At 39.5% G+C, this 12,224-nt stretch overlaps 1 protein-coding gene across 2 annotated transcripts in view; it reads left to right on the plus strand.

Annotated features, from left to right (window-relative positions):
• sema5ba (sema domain, seven thrombospondin repeats (type 1 and type 1-like), transmembrane domain (TM) and short cytoplasmic domain, (semaphorin) 5Ba) overlaps positions 1-12,224 on the plus strand; it is a 164,338-nt gene that overhangs the window by 26,920 nt on the left and 125,194 nt on the right. For both annotated transcript variants that reach the window (XM_036593353.1, XM_036593436.1), the window contains exon 2: positions 6,648-6,727. The gene's annotated coding sequence lies outside the window, so the exon portion shown is untranslated. The remainder of the gene's footprint in view (positions 1-6,647; positions 6,728-12,224) is intronic.

A 12,224-nucleotide genomic window follows, 5' to 3' on the forward strand; every position in this document is an offset into this window, starting at 1 on the left:
AGACATTTTGCATCGCATAGTGCTGTTACTGCCAAATTTTATGATTCTGGCCCATTGTGATTAGACTGCCATCATTTACTAATTATGTAAGTATATTTGGAGACACGTACTAAATATTTCAGATTTTCAGTCAAACCTCTTTCATTAGCTCTGTTGCCAACAGTTTGCCAGCTCTTACCTATTATGCGGTTTCTGGCAAAATGCACAGCTGTACCAAACATAGCCATCCATCCTCAGAATTCTGTAAGGATTGGGCTCCTTAGTTACTCACTGTATGCGATAGTAGACAGTTTAGTGTTGCTTCTTTGACATTTTACTCGCTTAACCAGCATTTTTCCCCCTAACAAAATTAACTGCAGCAAATAGCAGTGACAACATTTAGAATATCAAGCATGATGTCAAGACACCGCATTGTAGCATTAGTAGCACTGCTGGCAGTAATATGTCATTAAGTTTGCTTAGCAATTCTCAGCCTAGAGATGCAGCTGGCAGCGTCGCTTTTAGTATTAATTTTACTTCGGGGATCAAAGTTTATAAACGCTACATAACCACCTCGTCTGCAGGTGCATGCATGCATTGCCCGGATTGTAATATGGTTGTTTGACATAAAGAGCTCCTGACACATTATAGCAACCTGGTTTATAAATCTCACACATGGATGTGGCCTAATTAAAATATTAATAACAAACATTTTAGTTGACATCATATAGATCCAAAAGGGATGGAAATGGTGTCCAGTTTCCTTTCATATCCCCCCACCCAACCTGAGCCCCGTGTGTAGTTACAGTCTCATGTTGCACTGGTATCATATTTGTTCTTGATCAACACCCTGATTTCAGGTATGTGGTAGGATCGGTGCATTCCCTCCTAGGCCAGTTGGCTTGCATTTATGCAAATAGATTTGGAATCCACTTTTGCAGCTTCATCTGTTTTTCCTTTCTGTCTTCCCATCGAGAGGGTGGCCTGTTCGGAAATTCATCAGCGGGGGACTAGTGATGCTGCAGAAGGGGCAGAGATTGGGTCATTTTCCAGATAACCAACTTTTATCATTCTTGCCGAAAACTAGTGCCAGAGCTACATAATCATTTAGCCACAGCTATGCCTCTGCGGAGACAAATTAAAACCTGGAGATCAAACCCCAAGCACTGCGGGCTAGGCTGCTTGCCTCAGTCACCCTCCACCCCACCTGCTGTAGCATTTTGAATATTTAGCCGGCTAGAAGACTCCCTTAATGCTGTGCCCCAGGGATCTGGTTGAAGTCTGTTAGTAAATGTTTATCCCACAGTGAACACCTGGCTGTTTGGAGGACGTGCCTGCAGAGCGCAGCTCCCCCCATGTAGCAGCATGGTGGGGAGCGAGCTATGCAAACAGAACTGCTGCTGCAATATGTTGAGGGACATGTGGATGAGCTCATCTCTCTTTTAAACATCATTCCTTAATTAATCCTTTCAGGTGGGTTGATGTTACCCAGAGAAACATGGTTTCTGCTGCTTCCACGTTTGCCAGGATTGTGTCACTGGCTTACATTCAGAGACCTGAGAGCTTTCTAATGGGTTGGTGATTTAATTACTGCACGCTGGCACACCGTGGAGGGCTATTTGAATGCAAAGGAGTGGTGAACGTCACAGAGCTGCCATACGTTTTTTATAATTTGTCTGTATCTCATAACGTCTTCTGAATTGAAAGGAACGAGAGAGACCATCAGCAGGTGCAGTCTGGCAAATTACGTCCACGAGACTGGCTTATTAGAATATTTTTTTATACACGTGTCTGCAACCAGTTGGTTTTATATTACTAAAAATTTTGATTCCAAACTTTTGAACAGCAATTCCAAACTTGTGTACCCCTATTGAGATGTACAGTTGAGCAGATATATCATATTGATATGGCAGGGTTAAAAAAAAACACCAAAATGGCCTCAGGTGTCCCACAGGCACATCTCTTCACATTTAAAATATATCCATGGAAAACACTAGTTAGTAGTAGCTATTACATACTGAACTGAAAGCTTGACTTACATAATGATGGATAGCATCTATGGTTAAGCAGTGATTGAAGGACTAAGAAAGTTAGATGTGGCTTGTGGTCGGTTTAAGCATGTTTAGCAATGACTTAGAGAGTGTCATGATTTTGATTTGGCCACAGTGTAATATATATACAGGGTCTTGTTACAACAGAGATGATATGAGTTTTCCCTCAGGAAGTACTGTGTTTTAAATTTTCTCCCAATATTTTGTCCTTGCTGCAGATTGTAATTCTTTTGTCATTTTATTTATTTGCACTAGATGTGGCCGTGTTGCTGGTTATAGTGGTAGATGCTGTTGGCTAAGTTGCAGTGACCTTTTAAAGTAGTGACTCTCAGAAGCTGTTAATGGATTTATTGAACGTGGACTTGGCTCTCCAGTCAGTCAGATCGTCGGAGCAGGGGTTCCTTCAAGAGCCTCATTATTTACTTCTTAATTACTCTGGCCTGGTCTCTCTCCCAGCTTTGCGCTGCTCCACACAGAACTGACCTGGGTTGATTCCACAGAGACAAGGGGGCCTCACAGGCTGATGGGCAATGATGAGAGCTGCTAGAGGAGGTGTGGTGCTTTCTCTTCTGCCTAATATTAATTTATACTGCAGTCTGCAGTACTGCCTCTGTCAGTATGGATAGTTGTGTAACCAGAGGGGTGCCGTTAAGCTCAAAATGCATCGGTGCTGATTGATAATATCCTGGTACAGTGAAGGAAGGATCCTGATTGCCACTCAAGCTTAATTCTTACAGTCGTAATTTGAATTTTATATAGACTCATAATTGGTGTATATTCAATTTTATGTACATTACAGTGAAAATGTTTTAGGCACCTGCGAAGATTATAAATCAATCAAAATTCTAATCAGTGTCCAAGTGTCCACAGTTTCACTGTGACTGTGACCCCGCATCACACATAAAACAGACATAACTCTAATTAATAGACAACAACATAAAACAACAACATTTAGTTGCTTTGTTGGAGGACGCACACTACCATGAGCCTTTGCATGTGGTCATCTGCATAGCCACGCCTCCGAGGTCTCAGGCATTTGGAATCCTCATTTGAAAGTTTAGAATCAAAATTTGTAGATTCTAAACTTTCCTTGGAGAATTGTGAATACAACTTCACAGGTTCCAGCAATTTGTAGAAAGCTGTAGAAATTAAGAAAATTTAGATGTCAGAATGATAGACAGAGCTGTAGATGACATTAAGAAAGGTGTAAAACATTCAGAATGAAGTTATAATAAATTTAACATCCATAATGCCTCATATTTAAAAGGTAACTTCACAAAATGTTAAAGTAAATACATTATAATATAATTACAGTAAATTATTTCTCATTTTACAAGTTTTTACTGTGCCCTGAAAATTAAATAATTAAATTAATCATAGCTTACAGTATCTATCAATCAATCTACACAATGCCTTATGCATTACTGGACAAAATAACAGCAGTTATTACTATGACACCTGATTCCAAACTGTTGAATAATTTGTGTTGTGTTATACAGTAATATCACTTAGATGATGTTGCAGACTATTAGATATTTTGTAGTTCTGTATCATAATTTGGAGCTGAACTTTGTTGTGCTGAAATCTATAGTTATGTAATTCCTGATTTTGGGCTAATGAATGATTTTAAATAAAAGAGCCATATACCTTATTATTGCTACTGTTTCATAAAGCTTCATTTTGAAGTGAATATTTTAAGGAGGCAAAAGTTGTGGTGGCGTGATGCTGTGTTGCACTGGTACAAGTGGATCAGACACAGCGGTGGTGCTGGAGTTTTTAAACACCTCAGGGTCACTGCTGGACCGAGAACAGTCCACCAATCAAAAATAGCCAGCCATCAGCGACCTATGGGCAGCATCCGGTGACCACTGATGAAGGACTAGAAGGACTGTGCAGCAACAAATGAGCTACCGTCTCTGACTTTACATCTACAAGGTGGACCAACAAGGTAGAAGAGTATAATAGAATAGACAGTGAGTGGACACAGTGTTTAAAAACTCCAGCAGCACTGCTGTGTCTGATCCACTTGTACCAGCGCAACACACACTAACACACCACCACCACGTCAGTGTTACTGCAGTGCTGAGAATGATCTACCATCTAAATAGTACCTGCTCCGTGGGGGTCCTGACCATTGATGAACAGGGTAATAGGGGGCATATGCATAAGCAGAGAAATAGATGGACTACAGTCGGTGATTAGTAGAACTACAAAGTGCACCTGTATGGTAAGTGGAGCTGATAAAATGGACACAGAGTGTAGATACAAGGAGATGTACTTAATGAAGTGGCTGGTTGTTATATATAATAGTCTAACACTAAACTGACTACAGTAGTTTTAGTTTTATCTTTGTTTTGATATGATTTCAATTTGTCTGTGATTGAATTTAATTCACATTTATTGGTCACTGGTAAGATCCTGTATGGTTTGGCTTGTCATCTTCTAACTGTGTTTTATTAAACAGAAAACAACTGAAAATAGGTCCACTAGATCAGTGACCAGAGGAAATGTTGTGATACCTGTGAGGAAGACATCTTTTGGACAGTCAGCTTTTTCAGCAAAAGCAGCTCACAGTGGGAATGAGCTGCCTGTGGATGTAATAGAACGCAGTGCATTTGGCCCTTTTTCAGCTAATTTAAAATCATGGCTAAAAAAACAATCAAGAATGTCATCATAGTATGTAAATCATTTTAACCGCTGGCATCATGCTTCATTTTACTCTGTATAGTGTCTTGTATTGTTGTATGTATCATTAATGTTTTAGGTATTTTTATGTAAATGTGTATGTAAATTCTTGTCCTTTTGTACTTGCCCAGGGACTACAGTTAAAAATTATTTGCACACACACACAGAAATGCCTGGGCTTTTTATCTGTAGTTGCTTATAAACTCTAGGGGTTGTGATTTTTGTGGCTTATTTTGTTATTGAAGATTGTGAATCAAATTTTGAACTCAAAAATCAACTCAAAAATCGCATCAAGCCAAAAATATGTGTATTGTTACACCCCTGACATCAAATATGATCGTCAATTCTCCAAGTTTCCTAAACTCAAATAAACAGCATATTCCCATTCTCATTCATTTTTTTCATCATCAGTCTCATAAAAAGTTTATGATGAATGGAGATTGTTTTTTCCTTCCTCTTGAATGCAAAGTGCAGATGCTAGAGGCCATTACTATAGTACTGCAGAACGGATGCAGTTTCCCAGTCAAGTGCATTTTTCTTAAAGCTGCAGCTTTTTCGAGTGAGTGAATCAAATCTTGAACTCAGAATCAAAAATCGCATCAAGCCAGAAATATGTGTATTGTTACACAGTGTTGTTGGTTTCTTGTAATTTTAGTTTTTCTTACTTTTCATGTGTTTTGTACACTTAATTTCTTCATTTTTGCAAAGATGCACTGTTGATGATTTTTTATGGCTGAATTCTTAATAGAAAAATTGGCTGATGTCTGATTTTTATTAGACATAGATTTAATTACCAGTGTGGGCTAAATTAACACCTGAAACACACTAAGACATTAACAGTACTTTCTCTTAACCAGAGTTATCATATAAATACCTTTATTTGCCCTTTTATAGGCCAAACTGGCATTTTAAATGTTTAAATGAAAGATTTACCAATAAGAGGCAGCTGGCTATGAAGCACAATGAATGACATTAATAATTTTGTGGTTAACCTTAGTTCATTCGTACATCCATAATTATTCATGCACCAAAACAACTACTAATAGTTTTGTAGTTGAGTAGATTTTTGGAACTAAGCACATTCTCCTCTGTTGTCCCGACTGATCCACCCCCTCAAATTCCACATTTGCAGTTTTAGTTTTTCAAAAACATTGTTTGAAGACAAAAAAGTGGATGCTAATCTAGGCACAAGATCAAACATTTCTTTTGTATTCTTTTTGCTACTTAAGTAACAGCACTTACTCAACCCAACTGTTATCTCATTTCGTTTCATTCCATGCTTACTCTGTGCAATTCCACAAAAAGAGAAAAAAAGAAGAGAATAGGCTAATTAAAGGGGTCATACAGCAGCTCCATGAACAATAAATGGAGGTTGTCATAGAAACAAAGACCTACGCTTTTGATTTGCTGGCTGTTTGTATTTGGCACATTATCCTGTTTTCTCTTTATCTGTTTTTCATCGTCAGTCTCATGAAAAGTTTATGATGAATGCAGATATTGTTTTTTCCTTCCTCTTGAATGCAAAGTGCAGATGCTAGACGCCATTACTATAGTATTGCAGAACAGATGCAGAATTTCTCAGTCAAGTGCATTTTTCTTAAAGCTGCAGCTTTTTCAAGTGAGTCTTAGGAAATTGTGTGGTCGGGGAGGTTTCATTCCCTTGCTGTATAGTGACCATGCCCATGCCCCTCTCCCTCTCTCTCTCTCTCTCTCTCTCTCCCCGTCTCTCTCTTTTTCTCTCTCTCTCTCTCTCTCTCTCTCTCATCACCTTCCCCACATCTCCACTTCAGCAGCACTCCACATGCCTCCCTCTCTACTCCATTTCAGAAAGTTAGCGGTTTGTTTATGGGAGTAGGACAACTCTTTGTGGCTGGCCACTCCACCATAAAAGGGTCTCATGCACATCCTTTCTCTCTTTCTTTTTGTCCCCAGAGGCTACAAAAGGATTGCCTTCTGTTTCTGCAGCTACTCTGCACCCTCAAGGATGACATGCTCGTGATGCCGGTCTGGAAGTAGGTCTCTCTGCATTTCACACGTCCTGCAGCATGTCATCATATACTTATCACATGACCTGACCTCTGCAGTCAAGCCCTTTGCTGTAGTTCACTATATATTTTAAAAAGGGATGGGACAGTGTGAGAAATAGTGACATCAGTGGCCAAATTATCATGTTATCATATTAAAATGTATTGAAAATATTTAAAAAGCACTAATACACACTTCATTAGAGATATTATATTCATAGATCTTGTATTGAACTGTTTGCATTTCTTTCTAAGATCAGCTACAATATAAATATGTATGAAATTCTCACAAGCACTGTTGTAACCACGTAAACACGTAAAAATTGTTGTCCTGGTACATACTTTGTAAGGAGACTGTAGCACTAAGCTGTTTACTTCCACTATGACTATAATAACCGGATATGGTTACGATTAGTTATTAATTTGAACTTAGAATTTTTTTCTGTTAGCCAATATTGCATTATAAGTAACGTTATTTGCTTTTTAAAGGGACACTTTAAATCCGTAAATGAAAAATCAGTCACTTTTACTTTGATTTAAATTAAGTACTACCTCAAGAGAAAGAGGAAAATGGCAACAAGTCATGCACTTTATGCTACAACATTTTGGTACAGTTGTATCAGCAGCATTCAGATACAGCACATGTGCACTTACGTGACATGTTATGTATAACATAAATTACAACAAAGATCAGCCAAAACCAAAATAATAAGTAGGGATCTCTTGTAGGGATGCTCCCATATGGGAACTGTGAGCCGATACTGATATCCAATATCTAATATTTTTCATGTACATATCTGCTGATGGTACGTTTTGTACGTAAACGTGCATAAAATGTAGAAATTGGAACTAAATCTACCTAGATTAGCATTATGTAAAAACGTAACATTTATTTCGGTAGGATTACAATTGCAGTAAAATGAATGAAATTTTTCCAGAACGCAATAAATACATCATCAAATGTTGGTTTAAAATATCAGTCATCTAAAAATCTGTCCAGTGCTGATAATTTTTAAGCAAATATCTCCCGATACTGATGATTCCGAAATCGTATCACTAATAAAATTGCTAATTGTCGGTTGCACGTTTGGGGAAACAAAATCTGATGATGCCATACATCATTAAAAGAGGTACCTGTCCCATCCCTAATACTGAGGACTCCCAGCATCTTGCCAGATTTTTGAACTTAGCGAGCATTGCTAGACAGACCCCAAAGTCAGGATGGAAGACCACCGTCTGCTGTAGAGCTCAGAGAAAGTTTAAGAGAAACCGTTCTCCATTTCGAACTCATGCTTCCTCTCACCTCTCTGTCTCTTTCTTTCGCCTGCACTGTGTTTGTGTCCCTGTAGGAAGTCAGTCGGGCTTTTATGTGAAATCCCTTTATTCCGTCTCAGAAAATGAATGTTTTGAAATGGAGTGCTTCAGTGGAGAGAGAGAGAGAAAGTGTAGAAAAACTTCATTGCAACTGTTAATGGTGAAACACAGCCTGAAGCTTTTTCCCCCTCCACAAAGAGCAGTAATTTCAGGAGCTGTGGGAGTCTGCCTGACATGCTGCTATGTTTAATTGGCTGTTTGTGGGCTTATCAAAGCTTGAGCATTGATGTGTAACCATCTGACACATAATGTTGCTGTTGTTTTTTGAGTTTTCCTTTTTCCTAAAGTGCATACCTGTGTGTAAAGTTCACTGCAATATCATGTAATATAGTACTGCAGCTGCAGTCATGGCACAAGGCAGATTCCGTTTCTCTGCTGCCTCGCCAAGGATAAAGGTGCAACGTCCTCTGGGGCTTCCTTTTCTTTAGAGAAGAGCACACGGCTTGTCTGGCTGTGCAAGATAACGAATCACAGAGTACCTGGAGTTGCAGCGCTGACTCTGAATTTCTCTTCGACCCGTTATGTGATGGGCAGGCCAGGCGTCTAACCTGCTTTGCATACTTCTCCAAGTACTGGCTCCCCTCTGCCACAAACCTCAGCATTGCCAGCTCCCCTCATTATATCCCACTGTACCTTCTCCCAAAACCTGATCCCATCTGTGACCTAAATGTTCCCCAGATTACGTCAGCGTTGTGACAGTTTTTTGTCCAGCTCACTCGCCTCTCAAGAAGAAGCTCCGTCCTGTTTGTTTTTGTGGTGTCCTGGCCAAGACGCTGCCATCTTGTTTTCTTTTTCTCGTCCTGTTGTTTGCAGATATTGGATTTAGGGTGACAATAAGCCGGAAGAAAACAAGCCCTTTTAAAATATGAATAGAGTAAGACCTAGAATGGGACTCCTCATCTATAAGGCCGCTTTAAGGCTCACCCCTGGCCAAATTAAAGGCATGCCATTATCCCTGGCAAATTACCACACAGCCTTTGTGGTGCAGCCATGGTACATTAGTGTGCCTTAAGATGTGGCCTAGCTGTGCCCATTCACCCAACAAAGAGAGGGTCCGCTGGCAGATCCTTGGCTGGTCACACAGAGGAGCCATTCAGACCAGGCCGAGGGGGCCGTACGGCTAGAGAGCCATGCCACAAGGGAGCCAAGACATACTTTCGACCTAGTTTTGGTGCACATACCTCTACAGATTCAAACCAATTAAAAAGTTTCATCAGGCAGCTGTCCAGATGACGGACGAGGCGCATCAGGATTCAGTGGCCAGGTTTTACAGAGACAGCAGTTATGTTTAAGCCTCTAGAGACAGAAAGGTGGAGTTGCTTGTTTTGGTGCTGCCTTTGTGTGGTGTATAATTAGAAGGCAGAGAAATGTTGTGGCTGAATTAAAATTACAATGTGATCTGTAGTCCAATTGCTTGATTTCGGCCAGGCACAACAAGGTGTCTCTTAACAGTGCATGCACTATTTCCATTCAGTTTAATTTTATTTGCATAGCACCTTTTACAACATTACCACAAAGCAGTTTTATAGAAATTTGGGTCTAGTGGTGAGGAAAAGCTTTCTAAGAGGCAAAACTTCAAGAAGAACTGAGACTCAAAAAGGGAAAACATACTTTTCTGGGCTGTACAGGATAATGAAATTTATGAAGCAGAGGCACTCTGATCATGTAGGAAAAATTCATGAAATAATCCACTGACCAATGGCAAAAGTCTATAAAATACCAAGAAAACTACTGATTGTGTTGGTCATATACAGAACATTAGATATTAAATCGTAGTAGGTGAGACATTCCATGGGTTGTGAATGGGCTAGGAATTAATGTAGGGGTTGGGAGTCATGAAGCTAATTGCAAATCATGATGATTGAATGTTGGAAGTTCAAGAGGGATAGAATCTTCATTAAAATCTCTAAAACATCCAAATGAGGCATTTCTTTGTGGCAAAAATGTGCACGGATGAAAGGACCTGAAGGGCCAAACAGATCCAGAGGGTAAAAGGAACCATAGCAGGACAACATGAGGGTCCTGCACCAGTATGATATTAAGCAGCTTCAGCTCAACAATGTTAAAATTCAACAAAATAGTCAGAAGAGAGGAAAATAACAAAACAAAATGGTGTGTGTGTGTGTGTGTGTGTGTGTGTGTGTGTGTATGTGCACCGCTGTGAGTTGCTCTGCAAAGTCTGAAATAATTTAAAAGTCAGAGGTGTTAGGTCATATTTACTGGGAGCTTTTGAGACCACGTCATATATCTTTGTTTATTAACTTCACATACACAGGCTCAAAAAGAAGGTCGGACTTGACGTTAGGGTCTCCATTGCAAAATCAACATTGAATTAAATGGGAGTTTTTCAGACCACATCATACCTAATTATGTATTACTGTCACACATGCAGTCTCAAAAGAAGGCCTGGCTTGATGTTAAGGTCTCAGTTGCAAAATCAAAATTATACTGATGAAGATAAGATGACAATAGTAGATAGTAGTAGAAGACAATAGTAGTAGTCACATATTCAGTTTTGACTGAGTTCTCTTTGTATACCCTTCCAACACCTCAGGGGTAAACACATCAAGGGTCAGAAGCACAACCGTTACAAAATGTTCTTCTGCATGTTGAGTACAATTCCACATTTCCATCAGAGAGGTGGAACTTACATAGTGTGGCTTTAACACAGGGTGTATATGGTAAACATAGTGCATGCAGAGACAGCAGGCCTAGTTGTAGTAGCTTAACAAAAGGGAAGAATCAGTAACTCTCATTTTAGTGTAGTTCTTAGACTATGAATGCCCATATCTGCATCCTCTTTAATAACGAGAAATCACAAGACTATTTAGAGCTTTAGGTCAGTTGTACTATTTAATAATCAGTATAGAATTTAATAATTCTATCAATAAAATAAGACAAATATGGTTCTCAATATATTTGGCCCTCGGGAGCTGCTTAGTTTCTGGTTAGTTTAGATGCTGTATTAAATAAGAATCTAGGACATGGTAATCGAGCTGAGATAAGAGTCCTCCTTCCATCCAGTCCTCTAATTTTTTTTTATGATATCTAGGGTACAACAAACAAGAGAAATGTGAGCATTCAGTCATCTGAATCTGTTCTGTAGGGTTGGAAGTTTATCATTTCAGGAGGTTTTTCAGCTGAGAACCAGGACAGACTATTATTTTCATTGTCTTTTGTAGCGTGCAGTGCATGATAAAACAATGTGAGGTCCATGGCAATTAATCAAGCTGAATGGCTTAATGGCTCGATTGCCCAGTTTAATCACAGACATATTAGTTTTGTAATAGGCTCTTTTTGATGATAATGACATGATGCAAATGATCACAGCTTTAGGAATTTTCTGTTCAATTCGATCCCATAAATCAACGGAAGGCAAGTTAATTTAGTCATCAACCTTTTGATAGGCTTGTTATTGGACACTGTCTGAAAATGCCAAGATTCATGCAGAGAATTCTTAGCGGGAAGAGCATATAAAGCATGCATGTGGAATTTTCTTTGTTTGAGCCTGTGGTGCATTTTTACTCTCTACTGTTGTTTCTTTGCCTTTATGAAGTCCCATTCCCTCCCTTGCAGTAAATAAGTAACAGGGAGTTTTAGTGTAGAGTGATGACAGGGAGGCAAGGAGCATAAATTGTGGGGCGCTCTCAGGGTCATTAAGCCGCGTGGCTTGGGCCTGCTGGATCCTTTATCATCCACCCTGGATCAGTGGCCATACGGTGGCTAACTCTGTGTGTTTATTTCCCTTTAACAAAAGATTAGCTGTCTGCAGCCCATGAGTTCAGCTGATGCCCCGTGGGATGGGAGAGGCAGTGAAAACATAAATCTGCTTTTAAATTCTTTCTGTCTTTGTCTTCCTCTCTCTCTCTTTCTCTCACTCTATCTCTTTGCCTCCCGCTCTGCTTTTTCTCCATAAAGGGCTCATACCCTACATTTTTTTTTGTATTTTGTTTCTCCTCTGCTTGTGTCAACTTAGCTTTCAAACTTACATCTGGTTTGGTTTTACATGACATTCCTTTTTACTTGACCAATTTTAAACCTCACTTTATCTCTTAGAAGTAACCCTTGTGTGGTGTTGGGGTCTGTGGGACCCATTTTCAATGTTTACCAA

Source organism: Colossoma macropomum, unplaced genomic scaffold (assembly GCF_904425465.1).
Source record: "Colossoma macropomum unplaced genomic scaffold, Colossoma_macropomum, whole genome shotgun sequence".
Lineage (NCBI taxonomy): Eukaryota > Metazoa > Chordata > Actinopteri > Characiformes > Serrasalmidae > Colossoma > Colossoma macropomum.